Consider the following 9,831-nt stretch of genomic DNA (forward strand, 5'->3'; position numbering starts at 1 on the left):
TTCCCAGCAAGCAGGCTCCCACTTTTCAACCGAGGATGCATCGGCAAGCAGGACCCCAAATCTAAAGAAAGGATGCATCTACAAGCAGGGACCTGACCCCTCAACCCTGCATTGAGAGTGAATCAGCAAGCAGGTCCTCAATTCTGATCTGAAGATCCATCTTAAACAGACCCAAAACCCCTCTTTCCCAGATCATACAGTCAGGGCGCACCAGCAAGCAGCTCTCCCCAAACCTTGAACCTGTAAGGTGATTGCAAGCAGGTCCCTCCATCCCCAACCCCTCACCAAGAATTTATTTGGCAAGCAGGCTCCCCCAACATCATGCCTGGAGTTCCCAGCAAGCAGGTTCCTAATTAACCCTCTCCCACAAAAAAAGCCTTCACTACACCCCCTCCTCAGCCGTTTCTTCCTTTAGAGTGTGTGCCAAGACCAGAAAGAGAGCTGCAATGCCGAAGCCAGCCGGAGCCCCTGCCTTACTTTCTTGACCAAACCAGAACCTGCCTGGTCAACTAATTTAAGAAGGCATCCTTCAAGACTAATGCAAGGGAGATGGGCAGGAGGGAGATTTGAAGGTGAAACAAGAGGGAAAACAAACCAACCAAAAAGTTGATATGGGAAGAGACAAGCCATCTACAACCTTGAGTTCTGGTCTAAATTTTACTACTAACCAGCTGGATAACCCCAGGCAAGCCACTTGCTCTCTCTGAACCTCCGTGTCTCATCTGTAAAAGAGGCTTAGAATAACTGTCCCCTGAAGCCCTTGCCAGCTCCAGCAGTCTATGAATCTTTGAGGCTCATTTCTTCAAGCTCACACTAAGATGCTTTCTTGGGGCAGTGCCTGGTCCTGGAATGCCTCACTAGTAAGCAGGAAAAATGGGGGGAGACCACCCCAAATAAACTCTGAAAATGTGCAGGACACCTAGACATTGCACAAAGCTTTCCAGGGACTCAGGCCACCGCACAGTTCACACCTTCTCAGTCACCCTTCACCTCCTATTGTAGTAACTTGCTAGGTCTCATACTTTTCTACAAGCTGTGCAGGACACAGCAGCAGCTGTCAGGAGAAGTCTTAGGGAGGCAGAAAGGGCCAGGGTGAGTGTCAGAAAGGCACCATCAGAAAGATGGGCACGGCTGAAAATAAGTACTTCCAAAAACCAAACATTTTAACATCCTCCCTCTAATCCTCCCACACACAGACCACCTCCATTCCTAATCCCACCCTTCAATCCTTCCAGGGCTACAAAGGGTGGGAGTTCCAGCTCCTTCTGCCGCAGTGCGGAGGTTAAGCAAGACAAGTGAAACAAATATTCTGCTCCACCTGGGGTCACACTGTGGGATACATGCTGTCAGAGGCAGATAATATACATAGAAAAACACTCCGGATGTGGACCCCAAAAGGAAAGGCAAGTGGGAAATTCTATGTTTATTTCTAGTTCTGACACCACAAGCTCCTGCTATGTGGGCCTGTGGATAAGTGTGAATGTGTATGTGTGTGTGTGTGCAAACACTAGAGTGACTAAGGATAGAAGGGTTGTATAAATCCTAAACCTCACACAGGCACAAATTTTGGTCCAGGCCCCACTGCTGGATATACGCATAGCCCCTGAGGCCAGGAAAGGAGAGGAAATAGCAGAAAGGCAGGCAGTGAGAAGGGAAGAGCTGAAGTTGATGAAAAAGGACAGAAGAAAGAAGACATCAGAGAAGGAAGAGATCAGAGACGAGAGGGAAATTGAAGAGAACAAAAGCCTATATGAGATAGCGGGCCACCAGTAAAAGCTGCCTTTATTCATAACCCAAGGATTGGGATTTGCTCTGTGGGTTTTCCACGCCTCTAATTAAGTAGTAAAGGATCAAATGCAAGAGAGGATTAAGATTGTTGGGGCCTGAAGCGTATACAATTGAGGGAGGTTACTTTAGGGAAAAAAATAGAAAATTATGGCAAAAGTAGACACTAGGTTTTGGAAGGGCCCAGGCAAAGGACAGGCCCCAAAGCTTAAGCTTCAGTAGCCTCAGGTAAACCCACCTCGCATCAAATGAGTTCTCATGTAATAAACGTAACTGGCAGTGTAAAGGCTACAAAACTTAAACTATTATCCTCCTACCCCTCCACCCCCAGCCACCACTACCTGGCTTTGTTCTGAATTTTAACCCTCTTTTTGTTTAATTAAGAAATTATTTTTGAAAAGAAAAGACAGTCATTGGCAGGAGAGGGAGTCTGTCTGCATAAAAGGGTGGAATCTATCTGCCTCAACTGCTTCGTGGATCTGCACCTGTATTCCAGCTACCGCCAAGGCTGGGAAGGGGCAGGTCGTGGCCCCTCTGGCAGGGTCACTGCAGCCCTCGCGCCCTGAACTGCCGACCCCAGCGCAGTGCGAGCTTCCGAAGCCCCAAAGCCGCCTCCCGCATCCATCACCTGGCACTGCCAACCGGTTTCCCCATCAGCATACGTGCACCCGCCACGGCCCGGCTGGCCTCTCGCGCAGGTGGAGAGCAGGACACTGTGCGGGCCGAATGCAACCTGCTTACCTGGGTGGCAACGGTGGCCACGCTGTCCGGGAGCACGGACGTGATTCCATCCGTGCCCAGCACCACGGTGCTCTGGCTCATGTTCACCCAGCCCACAGCAGGGGTATTGTTCCGCTCCAGGGTGCCCTTGCCCACACTCACGTTCTCATCCCCCTCCGGGCCTCGCAGAGAAGGGATCTTACAGTGCAGCGCGTTGCCGGGCCCGGAGCTCCCAGGAGGGGGGGCGGCCTGTGCGCCTTGCGCCTCTCTCAAGTCCCGCAGAGCTGCAGAGGCCGCCTGCGCCCGCGGGCTACTGAGTTTGCAAGACCCCACTCCTGGCCGCTCAGCCTCGCAGGCTCGCGCGTCCGCTGACTGGAAAGTTTGGGCGCCGGTGGAAGCGGACCTGGGCACACGTGGCGGCGGCGGGGCGGCAGCCGCGGGAAGCTCCTGCTCCGGGCTCGTCCTGGGAGCGCATGGGCCATCAGGGTGGCCCTGCGCCGCCGCCGCCTCCGGGTTGTTGGCTGGCTGTTTATTCATTTCCTTGGGAGCACTGCAATCCTGCAAACACAATGTCAAGTTCGTGCAAAACAAAGTCACAACAGCTTTTAAAATACCTGTATCTACATATGGAGGCGTTCTCAACTCAGGTCCAGACACAATATCTGGGAAAGCAAATTGGAATCTGAATTTTTTTTTAAAGAAAGGCTGCAATCAGTATTTCTCAATTTGCCCGCTTCATCAATAACCAGATGACAAAAAGAAGCTAATATTCCCTCCCTAGTGGAGGATGAACTAAGAAAAGAGGCAGAAATGTAATTTTGTAAGGGTAAAGGGGCAATGGAAATAGCCCTAGAGTCATGAGCTCCCCTCCCTGTTTGGATTTCACCTCACAGCTGTGGGTGCCCGCATCCCCATCACCATTGTAGAAAGATTCTTTAATTTTCCACCCCATTTCCTTTGTCATTCAACAATGCACATTGCCTTTTTCCCCCATAGACAAGCTGTGGCCACAAAGCTGATGCCCTGGCACCTGCGAGCGCTTGAGGCCAAATTGGTTGAGTCCCAGCGCTCCACAACCCACCTCCTCCCGCCAGGTAGCAAAGACAAGGTTAAGAATCACGATCAAAATAACCACAAAAAAACCTACAACGATAATAAACTAAATTTAAGACACAGAGTAGTAACTAGGTTTGTTATCTTACACAACTTGTATTCACTTCCAGATTCCCAGACATGTAAAAGAACATGCAAAGTTTTTTTGTTCTTTTCTTTGGGTTTTTTTTTTTTTTTTTTTTTTTTTTTGCGTAACTATTCACGGGAGTCTAATATCCTTCACAACTCTACGCTTGCTTGAGTACCAAAACTCATGACTAATTTTTATTCGCTTTTTCCCAATTCACTTTCAAATGAAAAGAACTGCCAGCGGTGGTTTTTCTATCCACTTTCTCCCCTCGTGTTATCTTTCAGGGCTTCCTAAACATTAGCACCAATAATTATTATTACACTGTGTAAGAATAATCCTATTATCTTCACCTCCACCGCACTCCTCTCGTCTAACCCCCTTTCACAAACACGCAAAATAGAACTCCTCAATTTGCACAAATCTAAGTACCTCGGCTTCAGCCAGCATTTGTCTCAGTAGCCTCTAGGACCCAGAGCAACTCGCCTCTGTACCGGCATCTGGCTTTTCAGCACCGAGGACAGTGCCCGGGATCGGGTCTTTAGGAGCCACAGCCAACCTCTCAGTTCTACAGCCTAGGAAACCTCTTTGCGACCTCAGGTGACGCTCACAAGTACAAATACCTAGGGCTGCGAGAATTGTTCTCCTCGTCGCCCCCTTTCCCCCCACCAATGCAGACATCTCCAAAAGAAATAGCCAAAACGAATCTGCTTTCCCTGTCCCCTCAGCCCCCTTTCCTCTTGAAAGAACAAAAGCAAACACTCACCATGTCTGACACAGGCAACAGATAGAACTGGTGGAGGGTGAAACCCGCTATTGACAAGACTGGGTTTGGCTCCGGCAGGAGAGGCGCTTTCTATATCTCCTTGGGAAAGGCCGGGTTTGCGTCAGTGCAAAGCAAGGTGCCCTTGGTTTGACATTTTCTTGATAATACAAGTTTGATAAATCATCACCCCCTTGGATTCAAGTTTTAAAGGGACAACATCCTAGAGTGTGCTGGCCAGTTGTCACTCCAGCGGGAGGGGGCTGCGTGTTTGGCGTGACTCATGTGGTCTGATTACTAAACCGAAACCGGCAGGAGGGGAAGACAGAAGTCTGCCTCCTCCTAATTAAGGGAAACATGGGAGGGACACGTCCCACTGCACCCAAGGCAAGGCGCAGCCGCCAACAGAGTGGATCGGGCTGTAGAGGTGGGAGGAGGGGGCTAAATCACTGCCTTCTCTTTCTCTTTCACTAAATTCCATTGCTGTCCCCCCTTATCTTCAGGGATTCCGAAAATATTACTCCGAAAGAGATTGAGGGTCTGCGCATAGCCCCACAGCTCTGCGATGACTGAAGCAGGCATGGGTCCTGCATTTATCAAGGTGTACCTACCTAGCATGTATGTGGACTTCAGATTCTCACATCCCTACCCTTCCAGACAGTCAGTCTTGGAGGAATCCTGGGTTTTTTGCTTAAAAATTGTGATCTAGTATTTCCGTTCTTATTTCTGTTAACACAGTCAGGAGAAAATTCTGAGTATAACTGACCGTTTTCATTGCATTTTTAAGCTTTTCTGAAGACGTTTTAGAGAAATAAAAACGAAGTTTTTCCAACACAGACCTAGTTCTTAGGTCACTTTCAAAGTCAAGGGAAACCCATTCTTTCTTTATAGTCCTTTCAATAAAATCCTACCAGAGCCAGGCCTGATTTGGCAGCGCGGGACCTTAGAGACCGTCCAAATCGGGATGCCCAGCAATGGGGGGGAGGGGGGGATGAGAGCTGGCAATCTGGAAAGCCATGCCAGGATGTTCAACCGTACTGTGGCAGGGATGGGAGTGGGGGTGGCCGTGGAGATAAAAAGATGAACTTTCTTGTTGGTACAATGCAATAGCTATAATCAGAAGAGGAAAAAACGCCTTTACAAAGAAGTTGTAGTTTGGAGACTAGAAGGGGATTATCAGCAAAATGCTTCCCTTCTCTCCTTCCTTGCCTGTCTAGCTCGGGGAACCCCTGGCCTCGGGGATGAGGAGCCACAGACAGCACGTTGTCCCTTCCCTACTGCCAACAGCCCAGCCCACTGCCTCGGGGTGCGCGCCGTCGCCAGCGGCTGGGCCGTCCCACGCGGCGGGAGGACAATGTCTCGGCGGCCGCGGCCGCAGGCGTAGGCTGCAGTGGCAGATTGCAGCGGGCGCCGGGGGCACTGAGGGGCACCCTCCTGCCCCTCTGGAGAGCCCGAGAGTGTTTGGATGCCTTCGCTGGTTGGCTTTCCCGCCTAGCCCCTCTAAAGGGCAGCTGGCTGGGGACACACGGTCTGCATTGCCTTTGGTGGGGGCAGGAGGAGGAGATCTTTCTTTTGAGACGCCTTGAGGATTTCTGGTCGCTTTTTATTGTAGTTTTGAGCTAACATCTATTGAGATCTTAATACTCAACCATTGTGCAAGGGCTATCCATGAATTATCTTGGTTAGATTTAGCAATGGCCTTTCAGAAGCTATACCAATTGCAAAGCTGAGGAAATTGGGGCTCAGAAAGTCGCTTTTGAACTCTGGAGAAGATCCCAACCACCTCCCGCCGGGCTGTCGCTGGGGTCAGTCCCTCTCTCCCCGGGGCCCGTTCGTAGGGAGAGGTCGGGAACGAGGGTTAAGAGGGTAGGGTGGGCTGTGGTGGACTCTGGCTGGAGGAGGGTCGTCTGAGTGGGTGGGACTGAGAATTCCGCAGGGGTGCCTGCTCAAGTCCCGGCTGGCGCTGAGAAGCACGCCGCAGGCTCTTGGCATCTTGGGGGACGCCAAGGGGACCTACGAGTGTTTCTGCCTAAACAGTCCCCAGTTTCCGAGAGGGCTCACGACGAATGCGAGAACTATAGAAGGCAGGCCTGGCAGGCAGGCTCGGGCTCAGAGAGCGATCGGCCGGAGCGGTACCACGAGGCGCGCCCAAAGATCGGTGTAGGCCTCCTTCTGCGATTCCCCGGCCGACTTCCCCGAGGAACAGTCACGACTTTGGAAGGTTCCGGCCAGTTTCCCAATTTGCATTTGAGCAGCCCCCGCAAAGGGCCAGGTGCGAATGGAGAGTCTACGCGGCGCCCGGACGTCCCAGGGCGCACAGACTTGGCTGCCCGGGGAAGAAGGGGGAGAACTGCGCGGAGGCGGCCGAATCCTGCCGGCCTTCTCACTTCCCCCAGCTGCGGCCCTGGGCCTGAGTGACGCCCAGCGCCCCCGCTCGGCCCCCAGGCCTGATATTTCGCCCGCTGGCCCTCCCCGGCCCAGTGAGCACTTGGGTTCCTGCGTGGAGACTGCCGCGCGTCAGGCTCTGCAGAGGCGGGTGAAAGGCAGGAACGGCTGCGGGGTTTGGCTGAGGCGCTATTCGGGATCCCCGCCTCCCCCTACTTTCAGCCGCAAGATTCTAGAAGGGAGGGGCTACGTGGAGAATGGAGGGAGGGTCTGGAACGGAGAGGCCTGGAGGGGTCGCTATGAGGCCAACGCGGGGACGGAGGGGCGGGCACCAGCCCGGCTTGAAGGTTGGGCTTCAGGGGCGGGAGAGAGCATGCGGAGGCAGGAAGCCAGGCCCCGGGGCAGCAGGTCGTGCGTATGGGTGTGTGTCAGCGCCTACGAAGCGCAGAGAATGGAACCGCAGTATTTAAAATTAAAAAAAAAAATTAATTAATTAATTTAAAAAAAGAAGAAGAAGACCAGCCGCACGTCCTCTAGACGCGGGCCTCCGCCCCCGCCCTCCGCGGACGCCTGTTTGTAGTGATAATCAAGCCCAGCGCGCCGCAGCCAAGGAGGCCGTAAATCCGCATCCATCACCGCGCAGCCATTCGATCTGAATTAGCCAGTCACTACGGCCTTAATTAGTTTGTCAAAGATGAAAAATAGTAATTGATTTTGTCCTCGATCACTTTGTTCCCTCCTCTCCTGCCTTGCAGATAAGCAAATAAATATTTTTGAAAACTCGTGTCCACTCGGTTGTATGGGGGTAGCCTACTGAAAAACAAGCCATCCGGTGACAGTCCTGACGCCAGTGTTACCGCCAAGACACGAAAGGCCAGCTGCAACCCAGACAGGAGAGGGCCCAGAGGGCGGCCTACCACATTCAAGTCGCTGCCCTCCTTTGCACTAAGGAAGGAGAGAGGAGGGAAAGGTACCGGTGTTTTACGAGCTATTGCTCTGGCGTTAGCGGGGCACTGTGGCACCAGCCTCCTCTGGTCCTCAGGGCAGCATGCGAGAAAGAGCTGCCAGCGCGACTGACAGGCGAAGGAACGTGTCCAGGGTCAGCGGGCAGAGCCTAGCTTTGAGTCCCTGTCTGTGTTGGCTCCTCTCCATCCACCACATGAGGGATTGAGTATGAGCGCCTATGTCTATGTTTATGTGATTTTAACATGGGAGCCGTTAACACCTACAACTTCCATAGATGATGGATGTGAGGGCTCAGTGTGGGTTTCAGGTGACATGGCAGATAGTCAAGAAGCCATGCTGTATTTTTGTCCCACTTGTCTACTACTGCCCAGCTCCATTGCAGTATTGTTCTGTGCTAAGAATATGGGCTCTGCAGACACACTGCACCACCTCCTAGCTCTGTGACCTTGGGGGAAATTCCCCATCAGTAAAATGAGCATAATAAAAATTAACCTACCTCGGCCGGCGCAGTGGCTCACGCCTGTAATCCCAGCACTTTGGGAGGCCGAGGCAGGTGGATCAGGAGATCAGGAGATCGAGACCATCCCGGCTAACACGGTGAAAACCCGTCTCTACTAAAAATACAAAAAATTAGCTGGATGTGGTGGCACGCGCCTGTAGTCCCAGCTACTTAGGAGGCTGAGGCAGGAGAACAGCTTGAACCCGGGAGGCGGAGGTTGCAGTGAGCCAAGATGGCGCCATTGCACTCCACCCTGGGCGACAGCGAGACTCCGTCTCAAACAACAACAACAACAACAAAATTAACCTAACCTCAAGGGTGGCCTGAGGATTAAACGAAGGAACGCATGCAAAGTGCCTAGATTGAGATTGGCTACCCGGCATACTTTCAATAAGCTATTGTTAACAATATTATTCAGTCTAAAGGAAACATATGTTTGAAGCCCCTCAGAATTAGCAAATAAGACAAATCCCTCTTCCTGGGTCGGAAGGTTTAATATGGGTAGACTTATGCAGAATAGAAAACCTTACAAAATATGTAATGATTGTGCAACATTTCTCCCTCCTCATCCAGTGTTTGGTCGCCCAATAATCAAGTATTTACCTTTACTAAATGAAAATTAGGAGCATCCAGGGAAAGTGCTCAAATACAGAAGCTGCTATGAGTTTTTCCTGAGGCATTTTTTGTTTAGATGACGGTAAATTTCAATATAAAGAAAAGACAGAAGCTTGGAGCTTCATAATCAGCCTCACTGTTCAGTTCTCATCTGAACCCAGGGGTGTCAGGGAAACACAAGTTAATCAAAGCAAGCGTCCCTCATCATAGCATTTCAGAAGAGCTCATACTTGGAAATCAATGGTTCAGCTAAATAATCAGTCTGTGCAAAATGCAGGTCCAAAATTCCATGACTCAGACAGGCAGGACGCTTGTTCCTGAGTCAGCAGTAATGATGATTCTCACTTCACTGCAGCAAAACACAGGGCAGTGGGTGCTAGCGCAGAAGCAGAGAAGTATATGACAAGATGAAAAGGAGTTCAAGGTCACCTATGGTCCCACATGCCTGCCTTATCAGTGAGAAAGCAGAGTTCCAGGTCCAGGGAGGAAAAGTGAGTACTCAAGGTCATTTGACAAATTAGAAACAAAGTCTAGTGGCATCTCTTTAAAAAAGAAAGAAAGAAAAAAGAATTATATTATCCTTTGACCCAGCAATCTCACTCTTAGAAATCTATCCCAGAGAAATAAAAAACCACAGTGCAAGAGTGTTTATTATAGCATAGTTGATAAAGTGAAAGCCTGCGGAAAAAAGAAATAGCCACATTAGATCATTAGAGTATCTGCAGTGTGGAATGATTTGTAGCTGTTAAAAAGATTGAATTAGAACCATTCAGAGATTGGAGAGATTTTCATGATGTATTGAGAAAAGCCAGATACATTAAAATATGTATAATACAATCTCATTTTTATAAAATAAATAGTAACTAAAACGCCATGTCTGTCTGTCTCTCTCTCTCTTCTCTCTGTCTCTGTGTGTGT

The sequence above is a fragment of the Pongo pygmaeus genome, chromosome 9 (genome assembly GCF_028885625.2).
Source record: "Pongo pygmaeus isolate AG05252 chromosome 9, NHGRI_mPonPyg2-v2.0_pri, whole genome shotgun sequence".
NCBI lineage: Eukaryota > Metazoa > Chordata > Mammalia > Primates > Hominidae > Pongo > Pongo pygmaeus.